Below are 27,341 nucleotides of genomic sequence, written 5' to 3'. Positions count from 1 at the left end.
TACCGAGGTCTTATGATCTGCTTCAAAAACGTAGCCAGCATCTTTGGCTTTTGATATACTCTAGGCAAATAGGTAATTAATTACTTTTCTTGAGCTCTCTTCTTTTAATCTTAACCACAACTTATGGAGTTGATGCTGTTCCTCAGCATTTAATAAAGTAATGGAGGTTCAGAGAGCTTGAGTTGACCAAAATTGCACAGCTTGTGAGAAGGAAGCACTTTGAAAGAGAGAGAATACAGTAGATCTTTGTCCAGACAGAAGAGGAGAGAAGAATCTGTAATTTCTTTGAAAAAGAATAGGGATGCAAATAGATCCAATGACTTCATGTGATGTTCTTGATGCCTTTGAATGTAGTTGGGATAATTTGGGGCATGCCTTAGACTTGCAGGTGCTTTGTTCTGCAAAACTGATAATATGCTTCCACATTCATTCACTTGTACTGATTCCTTCCAATTTACTAATTTTTTCCCTATGAACTAGGCATCAATTTTATTGAGAGGTAGGTGTTAAGAGTAATAGAAAGTCAATCAGAAGATTGAGAATCTGACTGGAAAGAGGGATGCCCATAAACAGCTAGGACATATGGCATTTTGTGGTAAGTGTGGCAAGAAGCAGTGGAATTCAGGAGTTCATTCCAAGAGTTCTTGGGGTGACCTCGAGGTAATGTGTCATCTCCCATTGGGGACCACAGTTAGTATTCCAGAAATTTGGTCTCGGCACAGATGCTGGCATTTGTTCTGCACTGTCAGTCACAAAGGAAAGACCTATTAACTGCATGCCATTTCTTTGTGATGGGTAATTTGTGAGCTCAGACATGTGCAGAGAAGTAGATTAAGGACCTTCAAACCAAAGAGTACAGAGGAATTTCTCTATGACACATTTTTAGGGACAGCCCAGATATAAATAATTATGAAGTGGACTAGAGCCTGCTCTTCTGAACCCTTGCTTCTGGCTTGTGGCATCCATCCCTCCCCAAGCTACTTGACCCCCAACACTCAGCCTTAACACCTGCTCCTTGAGCGTCTCATTGTCCTGCTCACCTCTTTGGTGTCTCTCACCCTTTAACCTTGTTAAGGGGTCAGGAAGGAGGAAGGGGTGTCAAGGATTCCTGTATACATATACAATTAATTGACACATAAAAAATGTACAAATTTATGGGGTAACATTGATGTTTCAATACATGTAGATGTCACTTATTTGCTTTTTAGTATGAATTTAAACCAACATTTTATTATAGTAGTTCATGTAGTATATGGGATGTGATGAAAGAAGAAAATTTTTTTTTTACTTAATCACATTAAATTTTTTGTATGCTTCTACTTCCAGCAAGTGATATAGGCTATATATATCTACAGGTGACATTGGATATTTACAGGAGTCATATAAAATTATCTTCTTCAAAGAATTAATTTAGATGGGCAAAATCAAGTTGCTCTAAAGAAAAACATTAATTATAGATAATTGGTTCACAGATATAAAAATCTCAAAAGAGTCATATGAATAAAGTTTTGGAGCAGCTATATTATTTTATCTGAGTATGTATGCATTTCAGGATTTGTCATTAATTGTGGAACACTGCTTTGTCTTAGAAATAGAGATTCAATTTATCAGTGTTGGGAGAGCACCCCTGAAATCTTATCCATGGATGGCCACCTACTTCCCCATTGGGATTCTGATTCACTTGTGCTACAGATCACACCAGGCTTTTTTCTTTCCTTAATGGCTACATTTCAGAAAAAACGATTCCTCCTTCATAGTTTGTGTAACTATGAGGCAGGTAGCCACAAGGTTCTTCTTCATGAAGTGTTCACACGAGCAGAGACTATGCTGGTCAGAATGTGTAAAGTAGACACGGCATCTACAGCAACCATAGTGGTTAGGAACAATTGTCTAACTGTACAGTTACAAAAGAGAGATGTAATAGGATAAATAGAATATTTATTTCATGTACCAAAATAGCACCTGAATCTATTCCTGAACCATTTTTCTAAAGGACAAGAAAAATTGTCAAAACAGAGATATTTTTCTCTGTGAGTAGTAATTAGGAGAGGAAAGAGAACAAGTGACTGCAATTTTAGGTTGACCTGATGTGGCAGAATTCTGGGGCTTGATAGCATTAGACTGTTTGGACTATTTGTTAGAGTTTTATGGTCTTTGAGTGGGCTTTTCTTTAGGCAGAGCCAGGAGAAAGAACCCAGGGAATATAAGAGCAGCCTTGTGATGGCAAAATTAAGTGAAGGCTGTTGGCAGTCTGCACAAGACAGGAAGGTGGCATCCTGGGATCCCCTCAGCCCTGTGATCCTGGATGATTTTTTCCCCCAGTCTCACAATGTGTTTTTTGGTTGGGTGCTTCCTGCAAGTACCATAAAGAACATCTATTCTTTAAGATCTGTTGTCACATCTTTTCCCAGAAAGATTATTTTTACGAAAGTAATTTTCCATCCTTCTTTCTAGAAACAGACATTGGCATTTTCATAGTATGTATTTGTTTATTTATTTCCTGATGGTCGATGAATAAGAGATAGAAAACTAAAAGTAAAAATAAATAATGTTACTATTATAGCCATTCCTGGTCACTACTTGTTGAGATTTTATTTAGTATGGGAGCCAAATTGTTTTTGTTACAAACAACAATTAATTTCTTTCAGGTAAGTTAGGCTACTATGTCACCAGAAGGTGATTTGTTAAGCTAAAAATATCAGTTTAACTTAAGAATATTACTTTTCTTATTTTTCATGAGTGAGGGAAAATAATTCCAATCTTTGAATTTCTTGTTTTAGTTTTTTTATGCAGAAAAAAATGGTGGGAATTAACTTTACTAAAAGGCACCTATTTTGTAAAATGAATAGATTGATAATTTGAAGGAACCAAGGCTAAAATTTAACTACCCCCCTCTGCATATTAAAGTTGACTCAGGTAGCAAATCTTTCAATAAGCAATTCCCTTTGCTTGGTCCTGGGCAACAGCTATTAATGTCATTGATAACCCAAAGTTTCTGAGGTCTAATAAATAAAATCAGGGCAGTTAAGCCAACTAATACATTGTTCAGTATTTTTGTGACCAAAACAACTTCTTGAAATAGTATGAGTTATTCAGTGTGTTAGTCAACTTTCCATCAGTGTGACAAAATTATCTGAGATAATCAACATAAAAGGAGAAAAGGTTGATTTTTACTTATGGTTTCAGAGATTTCAGTCTGTGGTCATTTGGCCCTCTTACCCCTGGGCCTGTGGTGAAGCGGTTTCTCATGGTTGGGAGAGTGTGATGGAGTAGGCTGCTCACCTTATGGTGACCAGAGAAAGTAGAGTGGGTGGGGGAGGCTGGGTTCCCAATAGCCCCTTCAAAGGCATTCCCCCAGCAAACTGACTTCCCTCTCCTAGGCCCCACTTCCTAATGGTTCTTTGGCCTCCCAAGAGTGCCATCAGTTGGTGACCAGCCTTCAACACATAGAATTTGGAACATGTAAGATCTAAACCACAATATACAGTTATAACATTGGTATTTAGTCTTGGCATACACGCAAAACACAATTCAGGTTGGTGCTCCCAAAACATTGGAAACTGTTTGGATAGGAGAAAATGAAGTAGGACTTCCATTACCTTCACATTTCTCATTTGTGGAAATTGAAATCAAATGTAGGTTTAACCTGCTATTTAATGTATTGATTGTTCAGAAAGAAAAAAGGTAAATCTATTTAACATATCGTGTTCCAACTTCTTGGACAGCAAAATGAACCTAATCACTCTGCTCTTTCTTAAAACAAGTATGGACATCTTACATGGAATAGTTAATGAGCTGTTACTATGAAAGTTCTCCACATTGCTCACTGAGCCATCAGAGGCCTACCTCCCAGCAGACATTTTCTGGAATTTGTGGAGCACAATTATGATTGACCACAAACCTCACACTTTCATCACAGGAATTATTATAGTGAATTGCCCTATAAATTGTTTGATGCTGTGAGGGAAAGGAATGTTAAGAGGTCCTAATAAGACTGTCAGTGGCTCAATAGTTTGCATAGTAAAACTTTGAGGTACTCTTAGGCTGCCCACCCTCCTTTCTAGTTTATATTTTGTTCTTCATCTAGCTGGCAAACAATTGATAGGAGAGAATAATTGTTTTATGTCAGCTGTAGAACTATAATGTACATACAGGATATGTATATTTGCAAATTTGAAGTATGTGTCTTGATGAATTTTCACAAAGTAATCATGCCTAAAGATACAGTATGTGACCTTCTACTATCTTCCAGTTACTACCTTGCTTCTGGCTCAAGCAGCCACTATGCTGAAACCATTTGTTTTGCCATGGTTTTGAATTTTTCTCATACTTGAATATCCTTTACATTATCTTTTATCCTCTACTTTTAGAAACATTTAAAAAATAACTGTGACTTAAATATAAAAGTGTGTACAATTTATTCAAATATATTTCCAGAATGTCAAACTGGTAAGAACAGACTTATAAAATGCTAAGACACATATCTAACCTGTGAGGTTTATATTCTTGTGCCATATCATACCTCTGACCACACACACAAAAAAACTGGATTACAATAACACATCTCAGCATGTTTTCAATATAAATTAGAAGGACTTCAATTTCCAAGCAAGTCTCTCTATTTTTTTTGAAAATCATATTTATTTATTTTTTAAATTTGTTCTAATTAGTTGTACATGACAGCACCAAGTCTCTTCTGAAAAAAAAAAAACTTATTAATGTAATGTAAACCAGAACATCCAGTTAATACAATTAACAAGAAACCAATTTTGTTATCTAAATTAACCCATTTATTAAAGTCTTGTGATGTATCAGATGGTGGAACTTCTCCTGGTCTTTTAATTCTTTCATTGTTTTCTGGGTGGACTTGACCTTGAAGGCAGAAATGGTATTGTAGGGTCTAGTCACCACCAGCAGCTGTTTTTATGCAGAAACCACAGTGCTGGATCCCTACAACCCATTTTTTTCTGCTTGATTTTGTCACAGAAGGAGCAAGTGTGCTTGGCCTGCTGACTGACTTCAGTTTTCTTCACTGTTTTCTGGAGGGAGGCACCATAGAAGATCCCATATTTTCCCACATTCCATCCTTCTTTGTGTGTTTAACTGTGTTACTGAAACCCAAGTCTGAGCCCAAAGAATATGTTTTTGAATTAAATATAATAATACAGTATGAGCTCTTCTATATGTGATGTCTTTTTTTCAAAATTATGTTTGAGATAATTGGAATGATTTTTATATGTGTGTTTTTAAAAAACAATGTGGACTCATGGGTATCAAATGAAATCATATGATGGGAAAGTGCTTGGGAACTTTAAAGTGTCTTTCAGATATAAGGAAGGATTGGTTGACTGGGCATTTAAGTTGTTTGGGATATTTTCATGTGTTTCAGGAAAAAATTCCCTGAAATTTTTGTGTCATTTAATTATTACTGACCTAGTTCAGCCACACGATTTGCATGTGCAAATTTGACAGTGATTTACACTGGATAACTCATTTGTATCCTAATAGATAAAACCGTAAGATTTTTAAATATTAGCATTCCAAAGGTCATTGTAGAAATGTATACCCTGAGGTTTATTCCTGTACAGGTTAGTGGATACTTTCTTATAATTGACTAATTAAGTAGAAACTAGAGTATTTTTAAACCTTAGGCTAAATCTTAATGTTCCTTTTTCTATGTAATTGTATAACTGTATGAATAATCTAAAACAATAACATTTTTTCTTTCCATGTCATAGTAAGCATAGAATAAGACTTACAGGTCAGTCTTTGCACTGGATTTACTGTCATTTAATGCTAAATATGTAAAGCGTTTCTTGCAAAGAACATTACTTACCCTATCCCATCTAGACCAGATGAAACACCATCTTCTCAGAAACACATTGCAGTGGTGAAGAACATGGGGTTGGTGTCTGTTAGGTGCATAGGTGGATTCCTTAACCTTGATAAGCTTCCTTCTCACCTCTGGAAATGAGGATACCAATAGCACCCCTCACTGATGGTTGCTGAGAATCCAGTAACATAGAAGATTGAACATGATGTCTGGTACACTCTAGATGCTCAACAAATGCCAGTTAGCATTGTTATTAGAGTCTCCTTTTAGCACAACAGGGTTTTAATGATTGAAATCAAGCAAAATTCTTTCTTAAACTTTAAATCAAAATATCCCCACCTGCTTCATCCCTTCAGTAGAATGCACTCACTTAAACACCATCCAGATCACCAGGATACATCCCTGATAGTCTTAAATTTTTTTTTTCCACAGAAAAAAGCAGTAGTGGTATTTTAATGCTGGAATAAACACAGTATCATTTTTCAATGTCTTTCTGATGACAATCTGGTTATTAGGTTGTCAGAGTTTTTGATAAAATGTAGTGTTGGACTACCTAATTACATTGCTTCAGAGTCCGGTGGGGCTTCTGATCTGTTTCCTAATAATTTTTGTCTGGGATCATTTTGTTAAAGGCAAATATATCAGTCATGTGAGAAATGTTTGCTTTTTATGTTCACTAGTCTAAACAAGAAAAATCCACTTAGGACTGCTATTGTGGGGAGCAGTAATAACACACTCTTCTCAGAATTCGGATGTCCCATCCATCTGAAAGTTTTAAGTCATTGGAGAAAATGTCAAAGAGCCCAAAAGTTCTGCAGATTTTGTTTTATTTGTTTTGGTGTTGGAAAACACATAATGAAATCGGTAATTTAAAGATATTCTCTTAAAATCACTTTTCATTAGCCAGTACTGATTTTTAAAGATTGAGAGTTTCCCTCTAGGTTGAAAACTTAAGCAGTGGGGACTACAAACCAAAGCAGTACTTTTGTAAACCTTTCTCTGTATCAGGGCAGATTTTGGATTTTGAGGGATCACAATCCTCATACAATATTGTGGGGGGTCTTTAAGAAAAAGAATAAGAAAATGTTAACATAGAATTAGATGCAAAGGTAGTATTTGTTTCAGTGATTCAGTTAAATAATTTGGTTTCCTTTGAAATCTCTTTACCAGAAATGCCTATGGAGAAGTACTTCTTAGTGTCTCCTTCCACAGAGAACAGATTGCCCAGTCCTCTCTGCATTCCCAGGGCCATGCTCTAGGCACCCTGGCATTTAAGCTTGTCATCATCATGTCAGTCTGTCTCTGTGGATTTTAACTTGCTGCTGAGTTAGTGAGAATATACCTGGCTGGATGATACCTAGAAAGCTGAAAAAAGCTTGTAGTTGGAATAAGGCTGGGAAATCTAGGTTCAAGTCAGCTTTGGGATGGATATTACAGACTTTTAAGTGCATGGGGGAAAAGAAAGCTTTATAAAGTATAAAGAATTAAAGATTCTTCAAAACTAGAATAATTTCAGGAAATGTTATCCATATGATTAAGTCATTGTGTAAAAGATGCATGAGAAAATGTGGTAATAGGGAGAGGGAGGATGGATGATGGGTAGCTAAATACAGTTAGGAGGAACAAGTTCTAGTGTTCTATAGCACAGCACAGTGACTACAGTTCACAATTATTTTTTTTTTCTGTTTTTAATTGGTGCATTATAGTTGTACGTAATGGTGGGATTTGTTGTTACATGTTTGTACATGCACACAATATAACAATATAATTTGGCTTGTATCGTTCTTCAAAAATTTATGATATTTTATAAAGAACTAGAAGAGAGGCATTTAATGGTTAACAATACCAAGAAATGGTTGAAGGAGAGCAAGTGCTAAGTGCCCTGATTTTATCATATATTCTATTCACTTATCAAATTACCACACCATAGCCCATAAAAGTATAATTATTATATATTAATTAAAATGAATTAATAAATGGAGATTTAGTAATTATCTATTCTGGAAAAAGAGTGTTAATAAAAGCATTCGATAAAATACAGCATCCCTTCATGCTCAAAACACTAGAAAAAATTGGGGTAGTGGGAACATTCCTTAACATTATAAAGGCCATCTACGCTAAGCCCATGGCTAATACCATTCTAAATGGTGAAAAACTGAAAGCGTTCCCCCTAAAAACTGGAACAAGGCAGGGATGCCCTCTTTCACCACTTCTATTCAACATCGTCCTTGAGACTCTAGCCAGAGCAATCAGACAAACCAAAGAAATTAAAGGGATACGAATAGGAAAAGAAGAACTCAAACTATCCCTGTTCGCTGAGGACATGGTTATATATTTAGAGGAACCTGGAAATTCCACCAGGAAACTTTTCGAACTCATAAGTGAATTTAGTAAAGTAGCAGGTTACAAGATCAGTGCTCATAAATCCAATGCATTTTTATACATAAGTGATGAATCTTCAGAAAGAGAAGTTAGGAAAACTACCCCATTCACAATAGCCTTGACAAAAATAAAATACTTGGGAATCAATCTCACAAAAAAGAGGTGAAAGACCTCTACAATGAGAACTACAGAACACTAAAGAAAGAAATTCAAGAAAACCTTAGAAGATGGAAAGATCTCCCATGTTCCTGGATAGGCAGAATTAATATTGTCAAAATGGCTATACTACCTAAAGTGCTATACAGATTCAATGCAATTCCAATTAAAATCCCAATGATGTACCTTACAGAAATAGAGCAAGCAATTATGAAATTCATCTGGAACAATAAGAAACCTAGAATAGCTAAAGCAATCCTCAGTAGCAAGAGTGAAGCAGGGGGTATTGCAATACCAGATCTTCAACTCTACTACAAAGCAATAGTAACAAAAACGGCATGGTATTGGTACCAAAATAGACAGGTAGATCAATGGTACAGAATAGACACAAACCCAAATAAATACAATTTTCTCATACTAGACAAAGGTTCCAAAAATATGCAATGAAGAAAAGATAGCCTCTTCAACAAATGGTGCTGGGAAAACTGGAAAACCATATGCAATAGAATGAAATTAAACCCCTATCTCTCACCCTACACAAAACTCAACTCAAAATGGATCAAGGACCTCGGAATCAGACCAGAGACCCTGCATCTTATAGAAGAAAAAGTAGGTCCAAATCTTCAACTTGTTGGCTTAGGATCAGACTTCCTTAACAGGACTCCCATAGCACAAGAAATAAAAGCAAGAATCAACAACTGGGATAGATTCAAACTAAAAAGCTTTCTCTCAGCAAAGGACACTATCAGAAATGTGAAGAGAGAGCCTACGGAGTGGGAGAATATCTTTGCCAACCATACCTCAGATAGAGCGCTAATTTCCAGAATCTATAAAGAACTCAAAAAACTCTACACCAAGAATACAAATAATCCAATCAACAAATGGGCTAAGGAAATGAACAGACACTTCACAGAAGAAGATGTACAAGTAATCACCAGATATATGAAAAAATGTTCAACATCCCTAGTAATAAGGGAAATGCAAATCAAAACTACCCTAAGATTTCATCTCACCCCAATTAGAATGGCGATTATCAAGAATACAAGCAACAATAGGTGTTGGCGAGGATGTGGTGAAAAAGGAACACTCATACATTGCTGGTGGGGTTGCAAATTAGTGCAACCACTCTGGAAAGCAGTGTGGAGATTCCTCAGAAAGCTTGGAATGGAAACACCATTTGACCCAGCTATCCCACTCCTTGGCCTATACCCAAAGGACTTAAAATCAGCATACTACAGAGATACAGCCACATCAATGTTCATTGCTGCTCAATTCACCATAGCCAGATTGTGGAACCAACCTAGATGTCCTTCAGTTGATGAATGGATAAAGAAACTGTGGCATATATATACAATGGAATATTACTCCGCAATGAAGAATGATAAAATTATGGCATTTGTAGGCAAATGGATGAAATTGGAGAATATCATGCTAAGTGAGATAAGCCAATCTCAAAAAACTAATGGACGAATTATCTCGCTGATAAGCGGATGAGGACATATAATGGGGGGTGGGAGGGGTTAGCATTAGGTTTAGGGTTAGGTTTAGGGTTAGGGATAAGGAGAGTGGTAAGAATGAAGGAAAGAAGGACTGTATAGAGGGAAAAGAGGGGTGGGAGGGGTGGGGGGGGAAGGAAAAAAAATAAACATCATTGCCCTATGTAAAAAAAAAAAACAAAAAAAAAACTCATCCATTCATTATTAACAAGAGCTGAGAATGGAGGGTAAACACACAAGATAATCCCCCATTAGTTTAAGTCTTCTGTAGAGGTTTCCTTTATTGGATGAAGGGATAAGAAAATAAAAAATTAATCTCTGAAAAAAAAAAGTGTTAATAAAAAGAAGTGGTGCTGATATTTTCCAGAAAGCTCTATTTCTTCAATTGTTGATTTCATCGTATGATTCACGCTAAGCTCCCTGGTGGCCAAGCAATATCTAGACTGACATCTCAAGTTAATCTTTGTGTTTTTTTGGAATGAGATGATTGCAGTACTTGCTTACCATCAGTGGAGCATGAATTACTGACCTGTTGGATAGATGATTTGATGGATGTAAGCATACCAGTTGCCTGTTCCTAATGGGCTTCAATGGCTCAACCTCTGGAGATAATCCTTCAGTTAAGAGTTTTAATTCTTAGCCATGAGATGCCTCATAAATCAGAGGAAGCTAAAACCCAGGTTATCCTTTTAATTTTGTATATTCATCACTTACCACCAGTTACTTTGATAGCCATTCTGAGATACTGGTGTAATGGTTAAATTGAATTGTTAACTTGATTGGATTAAGAGATGTCATTGATTAAGAGGCTTCTGGGTGTGTCAGTGAGGGTTTGTCTAGGAATAATTGGCATGTGGGATAGTGAACTGAAGTGGAGACCCTCCCTAAGCATGGGCAGCATCCCCCAATAAGATGGAATAAAAGTTGGAAGAAGAAGGAAGCAGATGCAGATTCAAACTTGGCTCTTATTCAATGGGTTCTTGATTACTGCTTAGATCATTGGAGGATTTTGGACTCTCACTTCTTCACTCTTCAAAAGCCGACTCTGCTGTGATTCTCCAGGTAGTTTCTAGAAGTCTTGGTCTTATACTAGAGTAGCACTGTTGATCTTTCTTGTTCTGGGGCTTCTGAGTCTTGGACTGTTCAGCTGCTGGTTTTTCAGCTCTCTAGCTGCAGACAGCCATTGTGGACTATCCAGCTTCTGGTCATGTAAGCCAACCTAACAAATTCCCTTTTTATAATCATATTTCCTGTTGATTCTGTTCTTCTGGAGTATCCTGACTAATATAACTGGTATTTGTTAAACATAATTTGCCTATATGAAGGAGATCTTGGATACTGCTCTGTGTAGTTCCAAGGGATGTCAAAGCCTACTAGTTTGTGAACTTAGACTAGTTACCTATTGTCTCAGTCTGTTTATGCTGCTGTGAAAAAATGCTAGGGTGCAGATGATTTATAAACAATAAAAATGTGGTTATAATGTTCTGGAGTCTGGGAAGATCAAGAGCAAAATACTGTCAGATTCTTATCTGGTGAGCCACCCTCTGCTTCCATGATGACTTCTTGTTGCGTTTTCTGGAGGGGACAGATACCATGACCTAACATGGTGGAAGGAATAGAAGGCAAGAAAGTACTCCTTTCAATCTGAAGCTCTTTTATAAGGGTGCTGATACTCTTCCTGATGGCTCTGCTCTCATACCTTAATCACCTCTCAAAGGCCACAGATCTTTATATGGTTGCATTGGGGGATTCAGTTTCCCATGAATTTTGGAGTTGATAGTGTCACCCCAACCATAGGACCTATGTTGTGAGAGTGAGCTAAATTGATAGTACCTGGCAAGTGTTCATTATTTAATGAAAACTTTCTAGAGCTCTGGTTGGTGACTTTGAAAGAGGGGGTAGGCTGCTATTTAAGTGAAGAATGGATAACGAGAATGGTACAGATGCATAGAAGGGTTTTATGAGAGTTTGTGTTGGCTTATGAATGGATTTTATTCATCAGGTATTTCTTCAAGAAAAAATTCAAATTGAAATTATTTGAACCAGCTATAATAATTACTCTTGCTTATTTTTGGCTCTCGATTTTTTATATGGGGTTTATGCGACAGACTCTAAGACTTTTATATGTATTACTGCTTTTCCTTCTTCTTGCTACCAGAATATCAGTATATAAAACCTTAGTTTTGTCATGTTGCCTATTCTTTTCTTGACCTTTCATGTGGGTTTCATAATAGCCTCATTAGAATCCAGGACTTTTCTTCATTTAATGAATGAGGAAATACAAACTTAGGAAGACAAATTTCTGCAGTTTCTTCAAGATCTCATGGTGTTGTTCAGAAAGAAAGCTTGGAGCCCAAGTGTTTGATTCCTACCTATAATGTTCAAGAAGGTCTGATATGGAAAATGCTGCCCTCACAAGCATCCATTGCAAGTAGATACATAGACCTGCTTGGTGACATCTTAAGAACTAATTTAATTTATGTAAACATAACGTTTTCAAGGTGTTTAAAATATCAGAATAGTCTGAGGAATGTGTGCAAATAATCTCCTGAAATTAATGGGTGGAAAGGATTTAAAGATATATCAGTGTCTTAACAACTGAAAACACAATTTGGCATGGCTATAGCATGTTAAAACTTTATTTCCTACAGACAATACCTGCCAAATCAAGTACTGTATTTTCCTTTGGAAGTTGTTAAAGATAGAATCATGAGGTTTTTTTCCCCCAGAGTAAACTTTGAATAGATCAAATTTGCCAATGTACATGAATCATGCATGTTTGGAAATCCTTTCCTGATGCTTTTTATTTAATGATATGCCTATTTATTTAGAAATTTAGAATGATTATATGTGCTCACATAAATTACATCCGTAATTAAATGTCTCTTTGCTCGGCATAGCAGTGTAATTGTTTTATCATGTAGTTCTTGGTTTTGAGACTCTGTAAGAGTTGTCAGTTGTACTTACTTTAGAGTTACCATAATCAGGGGTTGTCTATTTTGCATTTGTCACAAGATCTTGAGTTTTCTGATCCGTTTTTAATGTTACTTAAGTGGAATAGAAAGCATAAAGAGATATAAAGATTGAAGAGGGAAGCTGGAAACTTTTCTAGCACCTGTAGTTTCCTCTAGCTGCTCTTACACATCCAGTCTTTAGTAGTGGGACTTCCCCCACCAACCCCATCAACCTCATGTGAGTATCATGGGGTTCTCATGTAAGTTCTCGACTATTGCAGGTCATGATTCAGTCAGAAGAGTTCTTTTCCAGTTGCTCTTTGCTTAAAGTAACAGCCCAGTCAGTGTCCAGAGTACTATGGACGGCCCTGAGTGGTGACAAACAGGATAACAAGTTAGAAGGGACATGCTGGCTGTGATGACTCAGTGGATACTGGTCTTTAAGTGAGGAGTAGTGAAGCTAGAGATTAAGGCTGCTGTGTGCATTAAGCTACTTCTCCTTAACCTGGCAGGGTGCCCAACCTCCTGCTAAAAGCCTCACTTTTAAGTGTTAAATTTATCCCTCAATTTCCTTATATAGCCTAATAGTCTGTTCAGATTCTTACAGGGTGGTAGGAAATTTGTATATTTTTTCCTATGACACTTTGTTCCACTGAAATCTTGTTGGAAAATGAGAACTCTGTTTTGCAAATAAACCCCAGAAGTGAAATGGACTATGTATATATACATGTATGTTCTGTGAAATACAGTGAGTTACCACCCATTATAGACACTTTGCAGTTTCTCCCAGCAAAGACATTGGAGACATTATAGCAATAATAAATATCACAGTTCTTTAGAAAACACACACACACACACACTCATGTTGTTTTTAGTTCTTATGTGAACACAGTTACCAGCGAATAAATCATCAAGCTCCATTTAGGGTGCTAGATTAGTAAATTGTCAAAGCAAGTCAAAATAAAACCGATTGAGGTTTTAAAAAGAGATTTTTTTTTCTTTCTAGCAGTTCCAACCAGAAACCAAGGAGAGAGAGAGAGAGAGAGAGAGAGAGAGAGAGAGAGAGAGGAGAGAGAGAGAAGGAGAGAGAAGGAAAGAGAGAAAGAGAGAGAGAAAGAGAGAGAGGAGAGAGAGAGAGAGAGAGAGAGAGAGAGAGGAGAGAGAGAGAGAACTTCATGGTTTCGTAGAAGAAAGATGGTGGGACACATTGTAAACTGGTGGCCTATAGACCAGCCACATACATGTATTTTGTTTGGTCAGTGCTTTTTTTTTTTTTTTTTTTTAAAAGATAATTTAAAGTAGCAACATTTAAAAATTGAGATATTTGAAATATATTTCTCAGTTTCTGGCATCCTTGGGAAGGGTAACAGGGTAACAGTCTGCCCTCTTTCTTCCTTGGCAATATTTGGCTGCCTGTCTGCATAGGAGGTGGAGGGCTGAAGACACTGCTTGTTTTGTCCTGGTGAGGCAGGCTTTACTTATTTACATTACCTTGCAGACTTTGGTTGGTGACTCTGATTAAGCTCTGACTAAGGAAGACTCTGGGAACTTTCTGCAGCTGATTTCCAGTCTGGAAGAGGAGGAGGCTCACTTCATATTGCAGAGTAAACACCTGGCATCAGTGGAGACTATTGGGGAGATGTGGGATGATGGGGCGCCTTCTAGGAAAATGGACCTCAGCTCCAGTGTCAGAATGAATTTTAAACACTTGGCTTCTCAACCCTGAAACTGTCACAGAAAGTGTTTGGATGAAGTCAGATGAATGTGTGTCAAGAAAAATGAAGAATGAATGAAGAAGGGATTCCTCCATTACCTTGGGAACTGGTCTCTAGCCCTTTTAGAATTCTTTAATGTTTATGTTTAATAATCTTTTAAATTAGATAATATGATCACATAATTCAAAATTGCTAAAGGTACACAATGGTAAGTCAATAGCCCTCTACTTCTGTCCCCTCTGTGTTGCCTGTTGTCTGGGAAGTAACCATTGCATGTCTTTCTTGTGTGTCATTTCAGGGAAACTCCAGGGATATACACATTTAGGTATTTTTCCTTACCTAAATAATAACTTGCTATACATACTGTACTACCCTTGCATTTTTCTCTCATATTAAAAGCCAAGTTTACCATTGTATGTTGCTGCATGAAAGATGAACATCTTTTTAATGCCTTCATTGTATTCTTTTATGTAGTCATGTCGTAGTTTAATTGTTATTGCATTAGGCACATATACTGTTAAGTATAATTGAGATTGTTTTCAGTCTGCTAGCAGTAAAGTCCTCTGGTTCCACAGCCTTCTACTTTCTTCATGCTCTCTCTCTAGTCCATGACTTTGATTTTACTCAGAAGAGTCAATTGTCAACATGAAACTTTCATTCCACTCCAAGGATAAAAGTGTAGCCTACTTGGGTGACAGTAAAATTTATTTTTTTCCCTGTATTAATTCTCTCAGGAGAAGCCACTATGTTTAGTTGTACAAAAAAGGTGTAATTGAGAGAATTTACTAGTAATTCCAGTGGTAGGTAGTTATCCCACACTTCTAGATCAAATTTTATAGTGCATAAGAATTAGCAGGGATTCTTGGTACATATAATATAGATTTTGAATCAGCAGGTGGGACCCAAGAGTCTACATCATTAATAAGCTCCCAGGTTGTTGGTGTCCAGGTTGCTGATCAGAAGACCCCATTTTGAATTACAAGATTTGTAGAAATTTGTTGCCATTTTATTTTAATATAGTAAATGCTGGTGTTTAGTTTTCATAGATGCCCATACTCACCCTGTGCTGCAGGTGAGGGATGGTAAATTTGGTGGCTAACATACTGTGCTGCCCTTGCATTTTTCTTAACTTTTAACTTTTGCCTGTATGAGAGAGGATAAATAGTGTTTGCTTCATTTCTGCTTCAGTATATTTTTTAAATCTTTTAAGTTTGTGGAGCCCTTCAGTTGGCATATTACCAAAATATTATTTTAATATAAAAATGAAGATTATAGAAATCAAAACAATTTTTAACTTATTCTTTTTTTTTTTTTTTTGAAGAGGTTATTTACATATGGATCCTTCTGGGAATATGATTGTAATTGCAAATTCAAACCAAGGTAGTTGGGCCAAATTGTGTTTACTTAATTTTATCTTTTCTCACTAAATTGTAAATTCTTTGAGGATAGGAATGATTGAATTGAATGGTTTGTCTTCTTATAATTTGCTGTTGCCTATGACAAATACTCTCTCTTGAGTCAAATTTTAATTAGGCTTCTCTAAATTCTTTTCTGCACTAGGTATCCACCTTTACCCCAGAATCCTGTTAAGTGATATCTGACCACCCCTGATAGCTGATCAAGTTCCTCACCACATCTTGGTTGTCCAGTTCCTTGGCCTAACTTTAGCAAGAATCTTGTTAGATTAACTCCACAAGATTTCTCCTTCTCCCCTTAGTAATTTTCCATATGCTTATCCCCTTCTCTGCTCTACTGTTGGCTATAAATTCTGGTTATCTTTGTTGTATTTGCACTGTCTCCCCTGTTGGCATACCCCTATTGAATTCTTGCTAAAATTGGGTTAGTCAAGCCAAAAACTGGAGTAGAGTACTGGGATGAAGGTGGATAACTAGTGGAAAAGAGAGTCCAGAGGAACCTAAAGTTTTATAGGAGGACAAATAATTCAATTCAACAATTCTTTTTTTTAAGTAATTAAGTAAAATAATTTAATAGGCATAATTGAAATCCACATTTTCATCTTCTCAGAACTCAGAATAAAGCAAAATGACCACCATTTCAGCAGTGTAAATGATTTTTACTCATCTTCAGGATCCTTGTTATCCACAAACCCCAGTAAGGGTTAGGCTTATACTCAGATTTAAGTACAACAGAGTGAGTCTTCCTTACCATTTTAACAAGTGCCAGAATAAATTTTTTGTTTAACATCTATTTCTTGTCCCTTTGTACAATTACTTTTCTATCATTTTAAAAGCATTAAAAAATGCTTGTCAAAAATTTTTGTCATCACATTTTTTGGTAGAATTTAAACTAATTTAATGTTATAGCTAAATTCATATTAAAGAATATCTCCCCCAAATTTAAAGTTTTTAAAAGTAGCATTAAAAATAAATCTGGATTTTTACCAAACTTTTAAGTCATTAAAAGGTAATTTGTAGAAAGAGGTGAAGTCATGATTCATAAAGTGTTCATAAAAATGAACACATGCTGAAGATTTTATTTTACTTATATGACTTGAAAGAACTAAGCAGATGTTATAACTGGCTCAAAGGAAAAGTCAAGCAGCATAAATTTATGTGGAGTAAAGGAATGTTGAGATGAGTTGCAAATTGAGATTAAACTGGTGTTACCACAGTGGGAAATAAGTCAATTAAAATTACCACTGGTCAGGCTAGAAGTTATGTGTTTCTATCAGTTACCTTCAACTCAGAAGTAGTGCAAAATAGCTCAACCACAGTGAGCAGAGCTAAAATCATCCTGCTGGGAAGGGTGTGCTATGCTGGTGATAACTAGTACATATTCCATTTAAATGCAGTGTATATTTTTTTCCACAAGGTGAAAGGTATCTTTGACTCAGGTGTGGGTCCTAAGTATTGACTTGCAATTATCACCTTTAAGAAGTACAAAATAACCCAATAATTAAAAAGACATAGCTATCAATATACCATGTATTGCCATAAAATACTGGAAAAACTAGAGATATTTTATAGTGTATAGTCTCTAACCTTTAACCTTATACCTAGAAGACTGAAAGGAAAAAACTATGTTTTCCCCTGTACTGGAAATTTGGAACTTCATAGTGTGAGTCAGCTATCCTCTGAGATCAGGCTACTTACAAGAATTCATTTTCATAACTGAGTATACTCATTTGAACCAGAACATATTTAGAGAGGACAGTATAGTTGGAAATCAACAGTTGGAAATCATGCCTGGAACTAAATCCTTATTATTCAGGAACCAACTTGAAAGCCCATGAATGCAGGAGTGGAGACATTACATGGCTTCCGTTCTGAGAATGCCAGTTGGAACACAACTTGCTCAAGTTGGGACTTGATAGATTCCCATTATGAGATTGACTTAGGTCTTCCTCCCTGGAAGATAGGGTCAGAAAAATGAAACCTCCAGGAGAAAGTAGGAAAGTAGAGCCACAGGCAACTTCCATTAGGTTAAATTTTTGGACATTTTACAGGAATTCTTTGCATAAGTTGTTTTTTATCTTTTTTCTTTTTTTTTTTACTCATGCTCCAATTAACATTTCCAAGAGTGTTTTTTTTTTTTTTTTTTAATTTCTTGGCTTCTTTTTTCAATGTCAGGGCTTAGCAACCTTTTTCTGAAAAGAGCCAGATGATGAATATTTTAGCCTTTGGGACCCTGTGGATTCTTTGATGATTGCTTGACTCTGCCTTGGAGAGTGAAAAGCAGCTATTGACAATAGGTAAATGTGACTGTGTCCCAAGGTCATTTAATCTATGGACATTGAAATTTGAATTTTATATAACTTTCATATGTCATAAAACAATACTCCTCTTCTGAATTTTTTGTGACACTTTAAAAGTGTTACCATCATTCTTGATATATGGCTATACAAAATGGCAGTTGTCCAAATTTGGCCCATGGATTTGATATGCCAACTGTTGCTTCACAGAATGGGCAAGTTTTAGTTCCTTTAGTTGGATATAGATAAGAGTTTTATGTTATGGTCTGTCAATTTCCAACTGAGAAAACTTGGGCAAATAAGCCTACCTCACTGAAGTTGGGTTTTCTTTGTTGTAAAAATGTGGGCAATATCTAAACATGGAGTTGTTTTGTGAGCTAGATAAATTATGCTAATATATGTAACTTTATGCTAAAAAGCATTGAATAAATTTTATTTTCCCCCTCTGTTCCTTTCTACCTTTATATTTCTGTATATGCAGGTTTTTGGCTACAACCACAACATTTTGTTATGAATTGAATTTCTGTAAGTGGTACTCAACTTTTACATTTATATTAAATTTGATATATGTTATATTTAACAGAATGGGAATATAAATTGTATATTAAGAGTGTGCAAGAAAAACTCTGGATCGAATCCACATGTTAAGGCAGATAATCCACTCTTGATTCACCTACTGTTAGCTGACATTTCCGTATATTGGATATTCACATCAGAGTTTTGTGTCTCAAGGTATACTTTCAGGAATTTTTGCTGAAGAGAGAGGTAGAATCTTACCACCCCATGTGGAGTGGCCCCGCAGAGTGTGTAGGTGATTACTTCTTTGCCGTTTTACCCACTGATGCTCTACTATGGCAGCTATTTCCTTTTATTTGTTTGTATTTTGTTGATCATTATCTGATGACTCCACTTTTTCAGCATGGAAAGCACCACATATGTTTTACTCAATTCTGCATGCCCAGTGCCTCACACAGTACCTAGCAAGTAGTAGATGCTTTATGCATTCTTGGTGCCAGAATGAATGGGTAGTATTTATGAAAGTGATCATACTTTAGAAGTAGAGAAGAGTGAATTTTGGGAAATTGGTTTTTAGAAGGGTTGGTGTTAAACAGATCCAATCAGCATGAAATAAGTGTCTGAATTTAAAATCAAACAAAGATACAGTGGTAGAAGGGTCAATTATTGCTAATAGGGAATTCAGAAACATGGTCTGCTTATTTGTTTGTTTGTTAATACTTTATTATTTTTTAGTAGTTCTGGGAATTGATCCCAGGACTGCACACAAGCTATGCAGGCACTTTACCACAGAGTTGCATCCCCAGCATGACCTACTCCTTTAAATGAGAGATTTATAAGTAAAGGCAATCAAAAGAACCACATACCTGGGTCTAGGAAGCACTCTTCATAATATCAGCCTTCTTTTATGCTACAATGCTTTCAGTGAGTATCTTTTTCTGCGGAAAAGGGATATAAGTGTAAAAAAAGCACATGCAGGGAGGAGTAGAATGAAAAGCACTTGGATTTGAAATTAAAATGCCTGAGTTTAAGTTCTTGGTCTTCACATGACTTCAAGGTCGTGGAGTGAAACTTCAGGCAACTCCTCTAACTTGTCTGAATGTAATGACTGCTCTCAGGTTGTTTGTGAGGATCAAATAGTGTATTCTAAGTGGTTGTGTAATCTCTTAAGCAGAGTACTCATCTAAGTTAATATACTTCATTAGAAACCACTGACCATGGTGGAATTATCTGGATACCAATAATGACACATAATTTTGAATCTCTCCTGCGCTATCCCTAAGAACCCTATGATATCTCTTTCGATAGTACCACTCCTACCCTGGTTTTCCATGTTGTAAGAGTCTGGAAAAAGTGATGATGATGATGGTGGTAGTGATAATGATAAAATAATAGATCCAGTAGCAGCTCTTAGTTTATTAGTGTCCATTCTTTGTTGAATTTCTAAGTGACATAGAACATTCCTTAAAAAATTTCTTAGCACATTCTGGTGAGATAGGCTTTATTATTATTCCTATTTTCCTGATGAGTAAACTCTGGCTTAGCAAGTTTAAGTCACATATTCAGGGTCTCACGTCTATGTATTGCAGAGTCTGGTTGATTCTGTGCCTCTATTTATTTTATGCTGGTTGTTCTCTAACAAGCACCAGATTCACTTTGGGACTTTGTTAGTACCTAGATGGCAGGACCCTCTTCCAGAGTTTCTGATGTAGGAGGTCCAGGGAGAGGCCTAAGAATTCCAAGTGATATTCCTGGTCTGGGACCTACACTTTGAGAACATTCCTCTATACCATGCTGCTTTCTGTTCCATAAGGGGCTCAAGCTGGTTCCTTTTTGTACTTTGCCTTTGTTCTGGATCAAAATATCTAGGAATTCCAGGTTCTCTTGTATTTTAGAATGCTTTGGAGGAAGAGAGGAATTTCAGAAAGTTTTCTTTTTGATTTATGCCCTTTCTAAAATCTGAAGGAACATCATTGGACCCTCTAATAGGTGATCGTTATAGTCTTCCAAATCATTAATACTTACACTAAAATATAGTTTCTCCTTTTCCTTCTCTTTGGTCAACTTTGTTCAAGATTTGTTCTTTTCTTTTGTGGCAGGAATATTCAGAAGCCACTGATGTGTGGGAAGATAGAGTAAAAAGAAACCATGCTTCTTCCCCTTGTTGAGGTTCATGGCTATGGTCCCTATAAAAAATTAGATAGATTAACATGAAAAAAGTCTACACATTTTAAAAATGTGTTTGATATGCTGGTTGTGGTGATCCTTGCCTGGAATTCCAGGAACTCAGGAGGCTGAGTCAGAATAATGGCAAGTTTGAGGCCAGTCTTGCCATCTTAATGAGACACTGTCTCTAAATAAAAAGGTCTGGGGCTCTAACTCTATGGTAGAGTCCCCCTGGGTTCAGTTCCCAGTACTGCAACACACACACACACACACACACACACACACACACACACACACGCACATACACACCCCCCCAAAAGACATAGGAGACTTGGGAAATGATTCAAAGAAATAAAGAAGCCTGTGGTTTTTTATTTGTTTGTTTTGGTACCAGGAGTGCTTAATCACTGAGCCAAATTTCCAGCCCTTTTCAATTTTTAGTTTGAGACAGAGTCTCTCTAAGTTGCTTAAGGTCTTGCTAAGTTGCTGAGGCTGTCTTTGAACTTGTGATCCTTCTGCTTCAGCCTCCTGGGTTGCTGAGAGTACAGGCATGTGCCAGCACACATGGCTGCCTGTGTATTTTTATGCTAAGTTTGATGGAGAGTTAACACTTGTGTAGAAGCATGATTAGGTAAAGGGGGTGTGATCTAGTGGTATTAAACCAGGAGAAACTTAGCAAGTACTGTTTGTTCACATGCTCCTCTTATCCCTGTGTCTTCTGAGATAAGGATTTTCCTTTCCACCAGACTTTGGGATGGCACATCTTGAATAAGGTCTTATTCACTTTAGAGGAAGACGGTCTGAGAATTCTTTTATGTCTGGCTTCAGGGGGAAGATTAGAAAGACTTTCCTACTTCTGTTGTTTCCTGGAATGCTAAGGTGCTGTATTTTGGGATAGCATGTCCTTATTCTCGTGAAACCTAATATTATTTGAGGCTTCTCTGTTCTAGCATCTGATTTCACTGGGGCTACGGGATAATGGTGTGCACAATCAGATATGGTATCTGTCATGAGGGAACATTTATTCTGGTGAGGAAAACAGACAGTATTTAGAAAATTCAGATAAACAAATGTATCAGTGGTGTGTCAAATGCTACAAAGGAGAGAGGTTTGTGCTTTAGTGAGAACTTGTAACAGGGAGTTTTGAACCTGTTGGTAGAGAGGAGGGAACTGTCAGGGAGAGCTTTTCATGGAATTTATGATTGAACCAAATTCAAAAGGGAGATTAGGAATTCAGTAGGCTCAGAAGCAGAAGTGGGAGCAGAACATTCTAGGCTGAGGAATGATATGTGTAGAGGTTGTGAGAGGAGGGAGTATGGCATAGTTCTACAACTTTAAACTCTAAATTGGATATTCTTTGTCCAAGATCTACACATATATAAAGGGATAATGCTCAAGAAATAAAAAGGTGAAATCATGACTGTAACACTGATGAGACTATATTTAGGATTATATCAACTAATTGTGAAAAAAACAGTAAATATTAAAACCAGTCTAAAGAGAATCCAAAGAAAAGATATGCCTATAGATAAGGAATATGGAAAATAATGTTACAAATGAAGGAAAAACTAGTTTCTGGGGAGCTAAGTGAACCTCCAGTAGATAGGATAGAATTTGCTTGCCTACAAACATAAACATCTCACTATCGGTTATATATAATTTATACAATTATAATAAAATAGCCCTCATGGAATCAGGATCTGATAACCTTATAACCAGGAGGTGTCTCTTATATAGACAGGGCATAGTTTTTCATTGAAGGACATTTTTTTTTCTCCTACAGGAACGTTAGTCATGAATATATTTTTGTAGTTTAGAGCTAGTTGAATTTGATTTCAAGTAACCCATAATTTAGATGATGGACACTCTAAAAAAGTGTGCAGTAGAATATACTGCTGGATGTTTATATTCCTCTACGAGTATGACCTACCATGTTGAATAAAATATCCAACTGGTCACTCCTTGTCAATTCCCTTTAAACACAAGTCTAGTGAATAAACTTCTTCCTGCAGAAAACAGAAAAAATAATCTGAGAAAAAGCATTCAGAAAGCAAAAGTAGAACTGGGCATCCATTCAGGGGCTCCTCTGAGAACAAAGGAACACACCTTTTCAGTGAACCTGAAAACCAAAGTAGTTGTGCCAATATGAGGTTTGGCACAACCTCTGGTTGGTTTGCAACGAGGAAAAAGAATTTCTTCAGTGTGTCCATCAGACTCTTAAGTAGGAGAAGAATAATCATTTAGTCAATTAACAGGATGACTGGTGCTGATGAGTTTTAATTGATGATTTGCTTTGTTGAAATGTTAAACCAGTGTTGACAGGTACTACAACTCTTTAATTGGCACTCCCACTCATGAGCCATGTGTTAAAAAACTTTCCAACTATTAAAGAGAAGGGGAAAATCACCTTCCCACCTTTTTCCATTGTAAACTGAGTGTGTTCATTGCAGGCTCCCTGTTTTCTGTATCAGTGCCATATTGTATGTGGAGACAAATTTAGAACAGTACCTTTTAATTCAATATGTAGGAGATCAGAGTTCAAAACTGATATTTCACAAATGTTTGATAAAAAATGTTACTGGTTTTGATTGAATTGTGTTATTAACCTCCAGCTAGAGATTTATTTATTTATTGTTTTGAATTAGTATAAATGTGTCTAACTTCTCATGCATGCTGTCTGGTTTTGTTTCTGCTGGAAAACTCTAGTGGAATAATGCATTTCACTGACTGCTTCAGCACAAAGACTTTACACAAAGAAATGGCAAGATAAGTAAGTTACCTTACAGGAGAAAGCACTGCTGACATTTTTTTCCCTATTCCAAATGTAGTAAAAGATATTAAAACTGTCTCTTAAAAACAGCAATTTGTTTCCTTCTGCTCTAATCATGGGTAAAAGTGCTAAGAAATCTGTATCATTTTTTTAAAACTATGGGTGATCTATTTAAAAGAAAAAGGTAAAATAATCCGCAGCCCAGCAAAAGCAGGTTTACTGTTTGCTAAATCAGGCCTCTAATAGTAAACAGCTCAAAAAGCCTTCCATAATATTTATGAACAATTTCTCAGTTTTATACCCAGATATTTCTGTTACACTTGGCAAAGGAGATAATCCTGCCTGAACAAAAGAAGAGAGCCTTTTTTAGATTGAATAGACTGGACAATTCAGTAGCGAAGTGCACGATTACCAATCTTTCAAGCAAAGCTTTTATGTAAGGCAACTTTATAACTTCATCCATTCCAAAGAGAAAAGCATTAAAGACCATGGGGAAAATAAAAGGCAAAAGAGAAACGTAGAGAAATATCCCATCCTTCACATCTCTATAGCCACTTGTTTTATGGCTGTTCTTGCTGAGTTAACCCAATTTAAAGCCACAGTGTAACTTTTAAAAAGTCATTTCATTGTTCCCCATGGTAGTCCGACTACGCAAATAATGAGAGAACATGACTACTATTATTTTTCTTTCCTCTATTGTTTAAAAACATACTCATCTCTTCCATTGTGTGTTCTTGTGTTTTATGCACAGAAAAAGGCAATGAGAGTCATCAATACCAGCTGTCCTAATGTGCTGCAGGAACTGACAAGTAACAGTAATTACTGTTAAGAATAAATATATATATGTATACATGTAACTATATATAATACATATAATAAAATAGCGAATTCCTTGTGACTCACTGAGTAATCTAAGTCAAAATGTTCACAGCCCTAGCCTTACAAGGAAGTGACTACCTTTCTTTATTTAATTTGTTTAATTCATGAACTCATGTGAAGATTCCTACTGGATTATGATATTGTTTCTCAAAATTGGATCTCTGCCTGCCTGCTCAAGAATCATATGAGGCACTTGGAAAAGTGCAGATTGGGGTCTACCCTGGAGTGATGGTCACTTCATGGAGGAAGGGATAGGAATGCGCAGTTTCCTCAAATTCTCTGGGTGAATCATTAGCACTTTTTTTTTTTTTTTTGGTGATACTTGAGTGTTAGAATACAGAGGTATTCTACCACTGAGATACATCCCCAGAACTTTTTAATTTTTTGAGACAGGTTTTAACTAAATTGCCAAAGCTGGCCTCTAGCTTTCAATCTTATTACCTCAGCCTCCTGATTTGCTGGGATTGTAGGCATGTGCCACTGTGCCCAGCTCATTACTATATTTAAAGTCTGGACATTGTTTTATGGAAATAAAAAACCTGGTGAGTAGGATAAACTGTTGAATGTGATTTAGGAATAAAATATGCAGTAGTTGTGGCAGATTCATTTTATCTTATTTCTTTCTATATTCTGTGATGTTTAATGATAATTTTAACTTGCATCAATGTTCTCCAGAACTTCTCCTCACAGAAGTGGGTGCATGCACCTAGACATCACATTTTGCACACAATTTCAATAGCTTGGGAGGGGGGAAGAGCTGGGGAATAACTTGAAATTCATTCATGGGCATTGATAGATGCTCCATGCTTTCCTCTGATGGGATTATTTTAATGGGAAAGAGGAAGTGAAAATACCAAGTGAGTGAGAAAAAAAGAGGCACAAGTATCTACTGGCCACATTGTATGCCCTGTAGTAGAACTATGTTTCTCCAGGGAGGGAAACATAATTTTACTTCTCTGTATAGATCTCCTCAAATGCAAGTGTCACACATTCCTCCTGTTCTTATCAGTGCGGCAGGCTGCCTACCTCAGTGTCCCCTCAGTAGATCAAAAAACCCAAGAAGACCACATGAAAAATGCTAGTCCTTTTGGTCTCAAAAAGCATTACTTCAGGTCACTTGAGAAGAGACACACTTAATTTTATATAGGTACTACTATTTTTTATTCTTTTCAGTGGTGCCAGAGATCTGACCCAGAGCGTTATGCAAGGTAGACAAATTCTCTACCACTAAGTTATACCCCCAACCTGAGACACAATTGTTTTTGAATTATTTATTACTTTAAACCACAACTTGGGATTGAACCAAAGCCAGAAAGAAATTAAGTATTTGTTAGAGGAACTTATATTACCCAACCCCCATTTTAATGATAATAGTACTGGGTAATTGCACTTGGGTCAAAAAAAAGGTAGCATCAATGCTAGATCTCAGTCTAGTGTCATGGGACTTCTCCTTGTCTACTTCTTGTAAATCATGTAGACTTCATTGCAAGTACTGAGAATGACTTGTCCCTGGGTTGTCTAATGGACTGCTAGAGTTTAATTATATGTTGTTTTATGGTGTCTGGCAGTGTGACTCTCCTCCCTGACATAGTTTATAGAGCTTTTTACAAATAAGGATCATCTGACTTTGTGTTCTCATTTGCTGAAAAGCATTCATTCCTTAGGTGCTTGTAGGCCTAATTGCTGCAGCAAACTTGGACCCGATGGTATTCTGTAAAAACATCCTGAAATCCAAATGTCATTGAATATAAAGTCATTTCTAAAGGAGCTAATAATCTGGAAAAGGAGAGCATGTGAGAACTGTGCCAAATGTTCTGGCCTTCACTGTTAGAGGTGAAGCCATATTCATAATGTGAGCAGGTAGCAAGGATTGCCATCATTAAAGAGCAAGAAACAAAATGCCCCTGTGAGTGGAACATTATGCATTTCATTAGATATCTTCCATTAATTTATGGTTTCCTGAAAAGACTTGTGTTCTTTTCCTGACTGCCTGTGGTTTTATTTGGTTACCAATTGTGGAAACTAGTTGTGTTTCAGGAAACCCTCTGAAAAGTGCATAAATAATAAATCCTGTGCCTTGCTTGACATATTGATGGTTCTGTTGATGAGAAGTTGTACAAAGTCAATAGTTGATTCTACTTCATGGTGACATTTGCCTTTAATAAAAAGTGATGTTTATTGTAGCTTCTGGGTAAACACAACCAGCACCTACTGTGTCATAGCTGAAAATGCTAAGTGGGAAGAGAAGGTACAGGTGAGAAGGAAGTATAGGTAATTCGCCCTTACTAAAACGTTCCTGAGGTTCTTCTGGAGTGCTTTCTCTTTTGCTACAGTAAACACAGTCATTTAACTTTACTGCCAGGATGTTTCTGGTGACCTTTCACTGGTGGACTTTGACACACATACTCAAGTTTGTCTTGGGTATTAATGTACACCTCAAAGTGAATTTGCTGGATAATAGAATATGTGAATACTCAAGCCTATAATCTTTAAAAATCTTGTCAGTTCCCATCCCAATGTGTTCCATCACATTTTATTTTCATACACCATGAAAAAATAGTCTACTTGACCCATTTATGTACACAAATTAAATGCACAAGACAGTCTGTGTATATATAGACATATCCCTTACAGCATATGGACAGCTTACTTCTTTTCTTTAAAGGAATATATGTTTATTCTATCTGTTGTCATATGGTGTTTCAATAGTTGAATGTGCTTAGCATAATTTCTTTTACATTTTAGCCTCTAAAATTCAGTGG

The 27,341-nt window shown here is 36.5% G+C and overlaps 1 protein-coding gene and 1 pseudogene across 1 annotated transcript in view; one reads left to right on the top strand and one right to left on the bottom strand.

Moving 5' to 3' along the window:
- Positions 1–27,341, top strand: part of Fhit (fragile histidine triad diadenosine triphosphatase) — a 1,508,571-nt gene that overhangs the window by 50,569 nt on the left and 1,430,661 nt on the right. The window lies entirely within an intron of this gene.
- Positions 4,777–7,085, bottom strand: LOC124968284 (60S ribosomal protein L37a-like; annotated as a pseudogene).

Source organism: Sciurus carolinensis, chromosome 17 (genome assembly GCF_902686445.1).
Source record: "Sciurus carolinensis chromosome 17, mSciCar1.2, whole genome shotgun sequence".
Classification (NCBI taxonomy): domain Eukaryota; kingdom Metazoa; phylum Chordata; class Mammalia; order Rodentia; family Sciuridae; genus Sciurus; species Sciurus carolinensis.
The sequence above is the reverse complement of the archived record's forward strand: the minus strand, read 5'-3'. Positions and strand labels throughout refer to the sequence as shown.